At 37.5% G+C, this 15,914-nt stretch overlaps 1 protein-coding gene across 1 annotated transcript in view; it reads left to right on the plus strand.

Moving 5' to 3' along the window:
• Positions 1–2,276: 2,276 nt before the first annotated feature.
• LOC139974376 (CYFIP-related Rac1 interactor B-like) overlaps positions 2,277–15,914 on the plus strand; it is a 72,390-nt gene continuing 58,752 nt past the window's right edge. The window contains exon 1 of the mRNA XM_071981486.1: positions 2,277–2,455. The gene's annotated coding sequence lies outside the window, so the exon portion shown is untranslated. The remainder of the gene's footprint in view (positions 2,456–15,914) is intronic.

The raw sequence follows: 15,914 nt of genomic DNA on the forward strand, positions 1-15,914 counted from the left end.
AGGGATCTGCTGCTAGGCAATACAGCAAAAGTCAAGGTTAGCCGTATTGGACTATATGTAAAGACTGATTATGGTATTGAAAGGGTTTTCGAATAGGGTAATCAATTTACCTGGTACGTGTTAATTTGTAATCAATCAACTTCTGGCATTAGGCTAGAGGAACCTCTCATCTCCCCCCCCCCCCATCCCCTCCATGCAAAATATGAATTTTAAGTTCATATACGTACACTGTGTAGGAATGTGACTGGTTCAAATGCAAAAAGTGGGCCTATGTGAAATTCGACCCCAAAGTGTGCTATTATATATAATACCGGGGCATGCGCATACTTTCAGATGATGATGGACAAGAAGCTATTCCATGGTTATTAGTTCATCCAAGAATAAACCCGTCTATATGCATATTCATTTGCTAAGAAAAAGTCATCAACCAAGATAGAGCCTGGGTCCAACTCTCCCCCCCCCCCCACCCCCCAAAAATGATCCATTCTCAACCCCAGTCCCCGGTACATTGAAACTGGACCGTGTTACAGGACATGAATATTCATCAACCTTGGCCAACAATAAGCCAGTTGGGACAATTTCCTTATGCTAATACCTCTCTAAACTGTACTTCAATATCATGCTCTCAAAGCACTGGTACTAACAGTACAGACAGTTCCTAACCTTGATCTGTTAGAAACATGATATTCATACTGCTCGTACTGACAATACTGAAGCGGGACATGACACTACATTATAGAAAAGATTGTCCCAACTGGGTGCAACAATAAGCCAGTTAGACCTTTTTTTTATAAACTGTTCTTTCATATCACGCTTCAAAGCATTTGTACTAACAGTATATCATGTTTATCTGTGGTAAACGCTAGGAACTGTTTATACTGTCAGTATGAGTGTTTTCAAGCATGTTTTGTGATGACAGTATACAGTGGTTATAAGCATTAAAGAAAATTGTTCCAACTGGGCTGCTTCAACACTTGAATATGCGTTTATAACGTTCTGAGACCGGCAATTCGAAATCATGTGTATAAAAAGTGCAGAAAATGTAACTTCAAACCTCAGAAATAACACATACAGCAAAATTTGAATGTAAATATAAGATAAACTTTTGCATGCCTTTCTGACTAAGATAATGTGTTGTATATATTCCCTTTCCGATTGAGGACTCGTGATATTCATATGACGTAGAATCGTCATCGCTCACAATCTCAATGTAAGGGACCTGGGCTTGAGAGTGGAACAGTTAATTCTTCCATCATTGTTATATGTACTGCATGGAATTTAGGACAAATTTGAAAACAAATCATCTACTGCAAAAAGCTTTCCTTTGATGAAGAGGACACGAGGACCGTTTGCCGAGCCAAACTGAAGACGATGCTGCTATGTTGCTGTCGTTTCCTAACACTGATTCCGATATGTTCATGACAACGACAAATTGAATAGCGCCCTCATTTACTGCACCAGGATCATATATACAAAGAGCGAATTTGGCCAACTGAAATGCAGGCGCCATGTTGTTACCCAACAACGCGCGTGTTCTAAAAATAGAATCCAACGTATCTTAATAGGTTATCTCACGCACATTAACAATGAGTAAAAACTGTACGAAAAGATCAGTTGATTAGAAAATAGCTGTTTAAATAAAACTTCAGAATGTTAGTTGGGGATGTGGTACTGGAATCTAAGAGCAAAATCAGGATTTTTCTTACCTCTAACAATCCTGTACACCAGTAACACTTTTTTTATAACTTTATTTTATCTTTTCTAATTTTTTATGCTTTATATATTGTTGGTGGTACAGGTAGACTACTATGGGGAGGGGTGAAGAAAGGGATTGATTCTGAAACATGCCACGATATTTTAGCATTATCGCCGATAGTTTCTTAAAGACGTGGGAGAGTAACTGTACGAAAGTTAGACCATTAGACCTACTGTGTGAGGTTTGTAATGTTGATTTTTCTGGGGGAGGGGTGTGGGGAATCTTTAATTGTTTCCCAGGATGTCATCCGGCTAGAATAGAGCAAACGGGCCTAACGTTAGATTAAACCTACTCACATCTCGCCAAAAAAAATGAATTAGCTGCTGCCTTCAGGTTACACGCCGAGCTTTAATTTCCCAGCTTTTGCGTTTCGTTGTTTTGCTAGAGTAACAGCACAGAGCGCAAGGCAGGTGTATCACGTGATCAGATTTGACCAATCGCAAGCTTTCCTTCTTTCAACACGGATTTTGCCAAACTCTGCACCATGCCAGTCCACTGGTACAGCGCTACAAATTCTGTGAGCGCTACCGCTGTACTTCCTGTTTCATCTCTTCCGCATGAACCGTATAAGTTTACTCAGTTTAGTACGACTACGAGTACGAAAGCAACCCGAGAGTAAGCTTCCGTCAAAATTTCGTGGAAGTGAAATAACTGCAGAAATTTCGAGCGCTGAAAAAGTTAACATTCTGAATTTCTAAGGTTTGCTCTTTTCGAATTTCATTGGTATTAAAGGCTTTCCAAATAATTACTGATCCTAGCCAGGGCCTAAAGCTATTGCTGACTTAGCCTAACGTTACAGTTTGTCCTACGCTTCGGTTGAGGCCTAATCTTATTTGTTAAGTTATAGTTATACCATATACTAACTGACGTTGACCTGACTTTACTAGTAAGAGTTACGCAGACAGTAAAAACGGTAACTGCAAAAAGAAACAGAAAACTTGTTGAGAACATCATTTGCCTTACCGAACAGTCATATTAATTCTTTGAAAGTAGCATAGTTGTAGTGTTTCTTTCTGTTAAGTTCTCGTTAAGACCCCTCGGGTATCACAGCGAGGATGTTGGTATATACGCAGCGCAGCAGTGCTATAGTAACAATGCGTGGGCAATCTTAGTTTTAAATACCTCAAGAATAGGGCTCTATTTATCGGCCAAGGATTGTGTATTCCAGTCTTTTATAGTCCTAGGATAGAAACTATACTGAAAAGCATGATGATTATGTGGAATTTGAGTAAAGCGGCCACGTCTCCCGGGTTTCAAGAAGGGATTAGGCCTAGTCTCGTTTGGGACTGCAACTACTCGTCAGTCATATTAGCCTAAGTTAGCTTATATACATCTAACTTCTTTAAAACTAAAGGAGCTTAAGGAATAGCCTAAATCCATAACTACAAAAATTCCTCTTGGAAGTTGGAGTCTAGCTCACAGCGATAGCCTGGTCTAAAGCTAGACATAGTTAAAGTTGGAATCCAACTTTAATCCAACTTGGATTAGGTCTATATCTGATGGATTTATTCACTTAACTCCGCATAGCCTAGCCTTCCACAAGTTCTAGGATATAACTTCAGCAGTTTCTATCAAAGTTAGGCCTTGTTTCATGTATTGTTAGGTGAAACAGAACAAAAGTACCTTTACAACTTGGCTACCCAATAGCAGTCACATGCAAACTTTCCCTTGGCAACGTAAATATCTTCTTTGCTGCACATCCTCTTAAGTCTTAGTAAATGCAGATCGTTGATAGCTGCCTGCAATATATATGACAGTACAATTCAACAGATTTGGACTAATGTAGCACAGCTGCTATGGTATGTAATGTACTGTCATAGAACTATAGGCCTACATTTTCTTGTAATTTGCTAACTACTGTGAAAACCAGATGGCAAAAGTCATAGGCTAGATACGAACGTTACCATAATAGGATTGGATGTTCCTTTTAGTTTTCACCTAGGCACTGTCTCCCAATTTCAAATCAAAAGAATCTAGAGTTTCCATAGTCAGGCCAAAGTAAGGCTAACTTCAAGAAAATGAATTTAACAATTTGGTCAACTAAATACACTAAATACAGTAGGTTTTATCCTACTTAAAACATAGCGTATGAATTAGTATTGTATTGGCAGGCAATTTCACTATGCCTAACACAGTCTGACATAAGACTGCTCTTATTCCTTACGTAAGACTATCCTAATGTATGTAATTGCACTAAGTTTTGTCTTTAACATAAAGTATTAGCTAGTCAATAATTATACAAAGCCTAAGTGTGTGCAAGTATGGTAGAAATCATCTACCAACAGAGAATAACATCTCTAACTATTTAAATTAGTGCTATTCAAAGCACATCCATGAATATTCCCCAGTGTTTATATATATTGGAGATATTAATCATTAGTGTCTTTTGATGTTAGCATCACAGGTGAATGTAGCCACGTACACAGGAAAATATGTTCAATGATTTTCAATGGGCCGGTTTTCAGAAGTGAAACTATAAAGATTGTGTTTTAATCTGTGGTCCTTGTTGAATTCATTTTACCTTGTGTGCATATCTACCACAATCTCATGATTTGGTGTTCTGTACTGTTAAGTGAGTGAACTATTTAGCAATGTAACATGTTTTTCTGGACCAAGGAGAAGGATGTTTTTCTGCAGATAACCAGATTATAAGCTACCTTGTTCAAGTTGCAATAACTTAAATCTTTATAGCAAACTAACCCAGGCATGTCTTCAGTAATCTTGCTTTGCATCCAACTTTGCTATTTGAAAAAAACCTCATTTAATCAGGATTTTTCTTTTTGATGTGCACATGTGCACAACACTTTATGTATTTATATAGCTGAACAAATTATGTAGCTAATAGCTATGATGGTGATTGCACTGAATACTAACTTCATGCAAATATATGTACATAATTAGAATACTCTTAAATTTATGCATGTCTGATCTGTTGTTAGATGTTGACACATGTCGACTGTTGGCAAGTTGAAGGGCAGAACGTTTCCAGTTATGGTGATGTCTGTCAGAGCTACATATATATCATGTGTTTGAGTAAAGAAGAAAGTCAATTTTCAATAGATCTAATCTGCTATGTACTTCCATGTAAATCATTCATTTGGATAGTTTCAAAGCACTTGAATTTGTTCTGATTTTGTTTCCATGATGATATTTCCCATCAGACAATTACACTTGAGCTCATTCATTCATTATGTCAGTATACTGTGTAAATGCTCATTAACAATTCTATGTACCAATAGAAGGCATACAGAACATATAATTCACTTTCAATATGAGTATCAACACTTGGCTAATAATATCCCTAGCCAGGGTTTACCCTGCCAATCACTCCTCGTGCACCACACTGTGTTGGCAAACTGAAGGTGTGCAGTCCTGAGTTCCCTGCTTTCAAGCAAGAGATGAAGAAGAAAGTCAGAATGAAGAGATACTCGTTATGTAGGTTCATTTTGGAAGAGGGAGTACATATACATGACATGAAATATATGAATGGTCTATTTAAAATGCTAAAATATTAGGGTCAGTCATGCATCAATGCTATCATGATAGACCTGAACCTAGGTCAAGCCTTGGTTTAGCAAAGTAAAAAGAATCAGAGTGAAATATATGAATACATGTTCTATTTAAAATGCTAAATATGAGGGTCAGTCATGGAACTATCTAGGCCATCAGTGCTATCTTTGTAGACCAGTACCTAGGTCAAGCCTTGGTTATTTAGCATATTTAATAGAATCAGAGTGACTTTTTCTCTAGATATCATTTTATCCATATACTGTATGCCTCGTATCATTACTACAGTACATATACTGTAGCATTGTCCAAATAATATATTAAGTACAGCCGGCCCTACATGAAGCCAACTATATGTTAATATATATATGTTTTGATTCAGAGAGCTAAACTCCTAATTAAGAGGAAAGGTGACAGTGACCTAGTTAAGTGAATTGGGAGGGGTGGGAGAGGGGAACAGGGCTTAATCTTACCAAGTTTTACAGATTGCGTACATGGGATGGGTGGACATTTTGAGATTACACAAATACTCTAAAGATCCTTGTTGTCTGTAAATTAATCATAACAACCTGTCTTTGTTTTGGCCATAGGTTTGATATAGTTTCTTCTAATATCACACACAACCATATGTCGTGGGTCGTTTGTACTACACAATTACAATTTACAAGGAATGCAATCTTAACATTACAGATCTAATCTGTCGTTTACATGTCATATTTTCTCATTATTATCCTAAATTTACTAGTTTGCACTTTTTCCAGCTTTTGTCTCGGTACTTCCATCTGGAAGCAAGTAAAGGTCAAACGTATTGAAAAATATAAACTCCACTGTTTCATTTCCTTGGTTGTCATGGCAACCCTCATGACCGTTCGTTGCACTACATCAATTCATTTAAATGAAACCAAGATACTGAAAGTGTTTGAGGTATTATGATTGGACTCCTGGTACTGTTAGCTGCACTTGATTGCTTTAAAAATTAATTAACCGAATTACAAGTGCCCTTTCGTGAAGCCTGATTGGAAGAATATCGTCTTTCTATGCATACATGTACATGTACATATCTTTGCGAGCTCTGCTGTGTGGTCTGCACTGTACGTATAATTTGCTGGAACTTTGCGTCCAGACATTTTTAAGAAACATTCAACACGTGCTGTGTCCCTTCAACTTATCTGGGAATTGCAATGCCAAATGCGATGCAAAATGGGCATATATTGCTCTACAGGTGCAGAGATGTACAGTATAAAATAGTTTTATACACAAGATCCATAGTGTTTTATAGTGACAAAATTCAGATGCTTTAAGAACTGTAACTCAAAGTTTAAGGGTTGTATTTTGAATAAAAGCCAACAATGAAAGCTAGATATATATACAGTAAATTATGTTTTGCTTTCTCAGAAGTATCGCATCGATTGAGCAGTCTGCAAACTGTTAAGCCCATGACCCATGAGCTTCCATGTCAACTGAGCCATGACCAACCAAATCCCCTCTCCCACCGTACTCAGGAATCAGATACTTGTAAAGCATAATCAAAATAAAATAAAACTGTTAGCAAACTGCTTATCCACTAGAGAGCCTGTGTAGGAGAATGTGTAAAAGTAAGTTGGCCTGACGTTTTAATCCTAGCAGGATCTTCAGAAGATCCTGCTAGGATCGAAACGTCAGGCCAACTTACTTTTACACACTTATAAAGCATGAAATCTAACTTTGACAGTGGACTTTGGCAAGCTCCTAAAGCTATACAAATCTAAAAAAAAATCCAACGTCTTGAAAAATAATAGGGACCCTCTGAAACACTATTGGCTCACCCCAAACAAGATCATTTGCTGATATCGTCCATATTTGACATCCACGATTAATTTTGCAAATTATGCTTTATCCAAATAAAATGAATGAACTGCATCATTAATTGTTTATCATTATATCAGCAACATCCTTAGGAGGCTACTGCATGGAGGTAGGAGTTGGGTCAACTGCAGGAAATGGTTTAGTGCTCAGCTTTTGTGTAGGTTGTTAGAACTGTCTGAGACCAGTCTCTTATGAATATTATGGTTCCTGTGAAGTTAATACATAAAAACAATGTATCCAGTACAGTACTATACTGTACATCTTTCCAGTTGTCTAGCAAGATGACCATTTTGCATAGCATGCTAATTTGCTATGACACACCTGTAGATAAATGATTTATTGCAATGTGCGTCATTTTACAGGTCTCTGTGTTAAACTGTTAATAAAATTATTTTTGAAATCTCAGACTTGGTTTATTCTCCATTTATAGGTGAGAAGTAAAGGCATTGAAGACTCGCCCCAAAGCACATGCCGGGCTCTGAAAAAGTTAACTTTCCGTTGCTTGCAAGTGAAGTTTTCTGCTTGTCGCTTCAAAATGCAGACAGTAATGAAATGTGATACCTTGTTATCTTTAGCTGGACCTGAGATGTCCATCGCTGTATCGTTTGTACACTGTGCTGTGTGTATTGACCGCAGCTGTATGTAATGACTTTACACTAGTGTCTAATTACCGACGTTAGCAAGCTGCTTGCGTATTTTCTGGGATCGATGGTGGTGTCTAACACTTCTGTTACACCTCATTCGAAACTAGGTCAGATTACTGGCATTACAGGTAGACATTTCTTTTTGTGCGAGTCTTCACACCCTTTAAGCTAGACACAACATACAGTAATTGTCATTCAAATGTGTATAAGGTTATTTATTTCAAGTTTTAGGGGGGTTCCTCTAGTCTTTATCATTAAATTGACATCGTTGACTGTATATATATAAACGATGTTTAGTCATACCTGTGAATGACCTTCTCTCATGTCCTGTGTAGTGACTCATGAGAAGTCATTGGCAACTTTGTTACATTATGGAAGCAATTTTCTGTCATTAACTGGAGTGGTTTGTTTACATTAGGCTTCCATATGGTAGCACTCACATCTAGAGTGTGGCATCCATCTTTACACATAAATGTACATCTAATTGAGTGCATGCTCAGGACATTTATAGATTGATAGAATTTGAGGGGCAACAAAGGCAAAATGAGGAAGTGTCACCTCTCCGTAAATTAACGGATCAATTTTGGGTGTCCCGATCGTTCGGTGAAACAGGAAAGCCTTTTATATAGAAAGAGGTAAAAGCAGGAAGTTGCTACTTTGTTTCATTGGAAAAGTAACAGCTCTCTGGTGAAAGTAACAAGAGGCAGTTGCATGCAAGTTATGTTAATTACTCACTTACATGTCTCCTCAAAACCTTGGTACTCTCAATCTACCATGAACCCGGTAACCTTTCTAACCTTATAAATACACTCTTGGTGATTAGTCATTATTTACCATTCAGTGATCCTATGACTCAATCTAACAACCAAAGTGTCTACAAGTGTGTTTTCAAGTAGAGTATTCAAATCCACTTTATTTGGTATCCATCCAGAATCCATTCAGTGTGCTCCCTCATGTCTGAGCTTGTATCCATTGTACTGAACAGCTCAATCAGTATCATTTTTGAATTTGTTTACTTTTTGGAGGGGGTGGGGGGAGGGTGGGAAGCAGGGGAGGGAGGGTGGGAAGCAGGGGGAGGTGGGTGGGTTCTAGCTCCTGCTTTTGCCCATTGTTAATGGACTATTTGGGACATGTGTACCAGTTGCCTGAATTGCTGCCATTACCCCCCTCTCGCCCACCCCCCCCCTCGACTTTGAAACCAGATACTGTTTGTGTGTACCAACAATATCGTTCCCCTTAGCCTCTTACAAAATCACAGAAGAGATAAAAAAACGACCTCAACCACATATTCTCAACTTCTCACACTTTGCTCTCGGATTCATCAGATATGACACCTCCCAAATTGGAATTTTTTTATACCAGCTGCTCTTCTGTTATGCGAAAAATGTCCGTGTTCAGATGATTTTAAGTCTTGTTTGCCGTAATCATCTTTGGTCAGTTTGGGTGTCTGTCTGGCCAATACATGCTCAATAGTCCATGTATCATGATGTTGTTGAGTACACATGATATACCATATACACTGTATTTACTTTACACCTCTCACCTATCTCCACTCAAAATATGCACTTTTACTTCTAAACGTACCCTAACCTGCAAAAAATTGGTTAAAACGTATGTGTGCTGTTTCAGAAAGTTTAGAGTGCATGAAAGTAAACAGCATGTGAATTGAAACTATAATGGCTTGTGGAATTGACGTAGTAAACTGGTTTCAATTTATTCTGTTGGTAGCATACATAGTAAAAGTAATTGATTCTTCATATTCCATATTGACTTGTTAGGTGGCAGAAATATTTTAGGCTTTCCAAAGTGTTACGGTTTAAAGTACCCTTTTGAGTTGATTGGCAATATTTTTCCCAAACATTTAGATTTTCCATTTCTTGCATTTTGAGTCAGACTAGAAAGTATCCTGGTGGCAAAAACAAAAACAGGACTGAAACAAATTTAGTAAATATGCACTCATAACCATTTTATCTGGTGAAAAAAATCTAAATACATAATAAATAAACAGAAATTTATTTCAACTTAAAATACTTAACAATAATTTGTAACTTTAATTTCTTTCATATCATGGTGAACACATCAGTTCTATCGTCATGGTAATTGGGTCACTTAGCAACTGTCCAGATTGTGTTAGCAGCATGTTCAGAGTGCTGATTGATTTTAAATTTGTTTCTTCTAATTCAGTTGTGGTTTATGTTTGACCCTTAGGTGGTCAGTAACCGCATGTAATATATTCATTAACTTAAAACTTAATTATTAACGTCATTTAAAAGAGCCTTAGTCTGTATTGTAAATCATGCCGGGAATTAAAGGGAATCTAAGGGATTTTACAGTAGATGCACCTTGGTATGGCTGAAAAAATCAGAAACAAACAATTCCCCATCAAAACATCAGCAATGACTCAATCCGTTGCTATGGCTACGAAGGTAGCTTTTTTTCTGTGATATTACTTAAGTACTACTAGATAGGTTTGAGCTAGGTTAAGTTACCTCATTTACATCTTACTTACTCTCCTAGGGTATTCATAAGTAGTAGTACCCAGATCAGCCTAGCCTACATAACGACTGGTAACATTCTTACCCTACACCACCCATGAACCTCTACAAAGGTCACTGCCATCTTCCTTCCAAATCTACCTTCCGAATCTACCATTCCAGTAATGGATACATATGCATATTTAACACATTTTTCCAGTCTTTTAAAATCAATATGTTGGACTAATAATTAACTGTAATTGATACTACATGTACTGTAGATTGAACTCTTCAGTCATGTACATGCCATGTACAAGGAAGTATAAACATCACATATTTACACGTCTGACTTGGAAACATGTTAGTCGAGGTCATTGATCTTTTCAGGACAGACATAACTTAGAAATCAATAATGTTGATGTATACATAGAAGTGATCAGAGATTATAGCATAATTTGTCTTGTCTGTTAGGGTCCTGAATCCACATTGGGTTTCCTAGGAAACAAAAATAGTAGCTTTTTGCCTATTAAAGAGCTTTGTTGTTGAGATTTAGATTTTATCTTCACCCTCATCCCTCCTGAAGCAGTTCTGTACTCAAGGGCATACATACTAAATTCGGTGCGATGTCTAGAGCTCTTTGAAGGCCATGGTGATTGTCTCAATTAGGGATGCACCGGATATCCGGTCCGGCCGGACTATCCGGCCGGATGGTGAGCAAATATTCGGTTCCGGTTCCGGCCGGATATTTTTCAAAATCCGGCCGTATCTTTTTCAAATTAGGCCTGAATTATTCCTTAAAAAGGTGTTGGTATTAACTTAAATCACTGTAAACTATTTCCAAAAATTAATAAAAACATTCAAAGTAAAGAAAAATTAGGTTTAACATGTTTAATTTAATTTTCTCAATGGTCTGACCCACTGTTTCTAAAGATCAACCAAAATAATACTCCTTGTTTCGTACTCCTACTTCTTATTAATGATTTTCTTTTGTGTAATGAAAAAATCCGGTTCCGGCCGGATTTTATCCGGCCGGATTTCATGTACTATCCGGCAAAATCCGGTTCCGGCCGGATCCAAAAATTTGGATCCGGTGCATCCCTAGTCTCAATGTCTTGCTATTTCAAATTGCCCAACACAGTTTTGAGAATTTCTTAGGTACCGTACTTTCGTTGAGGGTTTTTGAATCAACAAATTATTCTCCGGCATTGAGGGTTGCTCATGTTATACAGTTAGATGCCTCTTTGAGGATAATATTAGCAAATTCCCTGAGGCTAAGAGCACATTCCTTGAGGCTAAGTGATTGTGTTGAAGTTTGAGTTTCAGTGACCATTATTTGACCTTTCTGGCATATTTAGAGGTTACCACGATCCATCTCTCTCATTTCTCCCAAACACCATACCACATACCCTATCCCTCTCTGTGCGTGCCATCTCTGCCTCTCAAACACCATCATACCCTTCTGCTCTGCCTACCCCTGTTCCTCCCCAACACCGTCATTCCTTACCTCTCTCTGCACCTCTCTGCCTGCTTCATCACCATCATACACCTCTGCTCTGCTCTTTCCACCCCCTCTTTCCTCCCCAAAACCATCATTCCTCACCTCGCTCCACACCTCCCTGATCGCCTCATCATCATCGTACCTTGCCCCCCACCCCCCCCCCCCCCCCATTGCCTCTCTGCCTTCCCCAACACTATCTAGATAAAACATCTCACTCTGGTCAATTACGGAATTGTCATCTGTTCTCTCCCCCCCCCCCCCCCTTTTAGTTTATACTGCAGCATATGCCTGATGCTTGACTGTGTTTTAATTTCATGGTTTATGAAGGTTTTAGTAGGATGTAATCAATTTTCAAACATCACCTGTCTCGGAGATGAAAAGTTGAAATTACCTCGTAAAAAGTCTAAATAAGCTGCTTGATTTAAAGTGTAAGTTACGGTAGAAGTTAGAAGTGACCTTACTTTTATGCGTATGTGATCACGTTCGTTCGGGTTTTACAGTTATACGAGCAAGCACAATCAGGGGTTTATATTTAAAAATCAAATGCTGATGAGAGATGAACTAGAAGAGCAAAAGTAGAGAATGCTATTCAATGTTGTCTGGGTCTGGCTAATTAAAATTAGATTGCTGTGTAGCCCTCCATTTTTTTTCAACAAGGGGTGCACTCCAATGCAGTGCTAAGTACTACTACAGGTCATATAAGTGGAATCTTTCTATTAGCATAAGGATTGCCAGGCAATCATATTATCACAGTTTTGTTTCATATATGCCCCATAATACGTCTTCTTTTACACTAAAATCTTAAAATTTCGAGGATTCAAAAAATCGATACAAAATCCAACATATGATGAAAGACTGAAATTTTTACAGTATACGAAAAGTTGAAATTAAGACATCAAGTAGTAGAAATTTTCACAATTTCCAATCTGGCAATCTTTGCCAGCATCTTCAAAAGTAAAATTCTTTCGGTGAAGACCCTAGGACTCCATTAGTTTCTGCCACCCCCCCCACTTATTGACAATTTCCGAAGCAGTTATGTATCTGATTTTAAAATCTGTCATCTGGATAGGCTACTATTGCACATGTATACAAAAGGCCAGATTGACATTCTTAAAAAATTTCACCTTTTTCTCTTGTTGAACAAAAAACCGTGGCTGTTTAAACTAATGAATGCTTTTAAGTATGGTGTGGATGCAAGGAAAAGTGGGGGGGGGGAGGGGCATATGGTTTTGGTCGGGGTGTACATCTACCCATATCAACTACACCCTCAAAATTAAAAGTTGTACTTAGCACCACCTTGTGTGTAGACCAAACATAACTTGTTGTCCTTTGGACAAAGACAGACATATGTTAATGGCTGTCCACACCTGATGGAATATTGACCATATTTTGCATATCGGACAACCCTTTACCAACCAGCAGTCCTACTCTGTGTCATGTTAGTTGGTCACTTGATACATGGTGTGCGGTGGATCTTGATATGATGCATTCTCACCCAGATCTTAACTGCCTGTGCAAGCTATCAGGTTATCGGTTTACCATGATAGGATTGCTTAGAGTGAGAACCAGTGGCTTCATGGCAGTGAGCTTCCCGCTGGGGTGGGAGAGCGTGTTTTGCCCTGGGTTAATAGCCAGAGACAAAGATTTTGTCAGTACTACGTAGGAATCTGGCATTTTGAACAGGAGGCAAAGGGAATGTGAACCTATTTTTTAGCATAAGAACGAGAGTAAACAACAAATGGTATCTGGATACAGAGCCAGTATACATGTTACTCACACACATGCGCAAGAGTCAAAAAGTTGACCTTAAAAGTATGTTTTTGTTAAGCCTTAGGGCTAAATTCCTGGTATTGCAGAATTAGCACTGCAGTAGTCTTCTGTTGAGATAATCAGGGATGACCCACAGTAGGATTAATAAATAGGGTGTATCAGACCATACATGGTTATGTACTGTGTTTAATATAAAGTTATTGGCAAGGTGGAACTATTCAAATGACAGGTGAGGTATAATTAGAAATATAAGTAGCACCAGAAACTTGTCAGGAGGTATTCTTTCTATCAGGAACCCAAAAAAAAAAAAAACAAGGGAAAGAAAAAGGTTTTTATTGTAATTTCAAATTCCCTTTTAGGAAGTAACAAGGAACATGTGATGGATTTATAAAATGGAACAAATCTCAAAGTTAATGTAAAATTTTGCTTGAAGACTCATTTTATACAGTCGTGTTGTAACATTACAAGTATACAAACTAGGCCAAGAACATTAAAAGTTTAGCTACTTGCTATATAACGCAAACTTTTGATTGAAGAAATCAACTGGCTATAAACATAATGTTCTCAGTCGCATTTTCCTGAATTATTACATACATCAGTTACCGGTACAAGAGTTTGAGAGCAACCCGATACTACCCGTTGCCTATAAGTAGTCAAAATGAGACTTATTTTAGGTGGGGAAATCTTGGAATGATGTATGTTTAATGACGTATGTTCTTCATGTCTACCAGCAGAAAAGAGACCTTATACTTCCTCTAATGGCAAATGGCAATAAATTGGCTTTTAGCCAGTAAGTAGCCCAAACTTTGAAGCACCTGCAAACTTTGCTTACTTAATATTTAATTACAGTATGCATTTCTGATGTAATTTTGGGGTAGGAGGAGGGGGGCAGAAGAGGGGGGTGAACTGGTGGTACAGATTTTGCCTACAAGTTTTCAGGTAGATTATCATTCTTTTAACAGTTATTGACCAGATTTTGATAAGATTCATCGCAAAAATGTACTTTTTAAGTAAGTATATGGATACTTTACCTGTACAGTATTAACATGTATGCACGTGTAATTGAAAGCAATACAATGCCAGGCCTCTGAATCTATCCGACCATTCGATAAACAAGTTTTGAGGCCAAGCTCGTAGACCAGCTGCCTCGGAGAGTAGCAAAGGAAATCAGTATTTCCTGAAGGCACGCTTTGTTTCAGATAATTTCATCAGGAAACCTGCAAGTACTCTTCAAAAAAGGATGTACAGTGTGTACTGTATATATATATAGAGAGAGAGAGAGATTGTAATATTCAATTGCACTGTGAGTCGATAAGAATATATACTGTAATGTAAGTCAATAAGAATAAGTATAAAAGTACATACTAATGTAAGTTAGGTTACAGGTGCTGTACACTTAATTTAACTTGATTTGTTTTGTATTTTTATTTCTACTTATTATTGTTTTATTCTTCATCATGTAAAGCGCATATGAATATATATATGTTATAGTATTTGCGCTATATAAGGAACCATAATAATAATAATACATACTCAAGTGGTTATATATATGTTAGTACCTGTATTTAAGAATTTCTCGGCCAACATGTAAGAACATACTGTACTGTAGTGAAAGTTGACATTGTGAAATGTTTTTATTGGCAGGTAGAGAAAGAGGGGGTAGACAAATTGTGGATTGTTTCTGTACATGCTATGGCCTATTCCAAGGGTTGTAGTACTTGTACAATAACAAACTCCATAGAATGTACTATTACAGATATGACATATATATAGATATATGGTCAATTCCATGATAAGGTCAACATCATACCAAAAAATTTAAAATCATTGTACATTAAAATTGTATAAGTTTCCAATAAATAGAATACTTGTAGTTACTAAAAATAATTTTTTCACCCCCAAAACCTCATTTGTTTGATTATGGGGTCGGTAATAACAAATGGTTCCCGTAGAAACTAAATTATGAAAAATACAGTGAAATTTCATTTTGTGCAGATTTGTACATAGTAATCATAGGTATCATCAGTTTTTTGGACTAATTATATTTGCTATAGCATAGTGCTCACTTTTTAGCTTCAATTTTTTTTCTACATCAAGGCATTAGACAGTAGTGGTGAATTGAAAACACCCTCGATTTACTGTCACGCGAGTCACAAAATTTACTGTTTTTGTTTTTTTTCTCCTTGCCTGCACAATATTTTTTCTCCAAATAATGAATATCAAGTCTTCACATAGATACCAAAAGGATTACTGAATTTCCCTTTCCAGAAGATATTCAAATTTTGCGGAAAATCACCCTTTACGAATGTCACGCGAGTCACGTCACGCGAGTCACGTCAATTCAAGATAGTGTTTCTACCTATTAACTGTGTGTTGGACTAATTATATTTGCTATATAGCATAGTGCTCACTTAATAGCT

The sequence above is a fragment of the Apostichopus japonicus genome, chromosome 9 (genome assembly GCF_037975245.1).
Source record: "Apostichopus japonicus isolate 1M-3 chromosome 9, ASM3797524v1, whole genome shotgun sequence".
NCBI lineage: Eukaryota > Metazoa > Echinodermata > Holothuroidea > Aspidochirotida > Stichopodidae > Apostichopus > Apostichopus japonicus.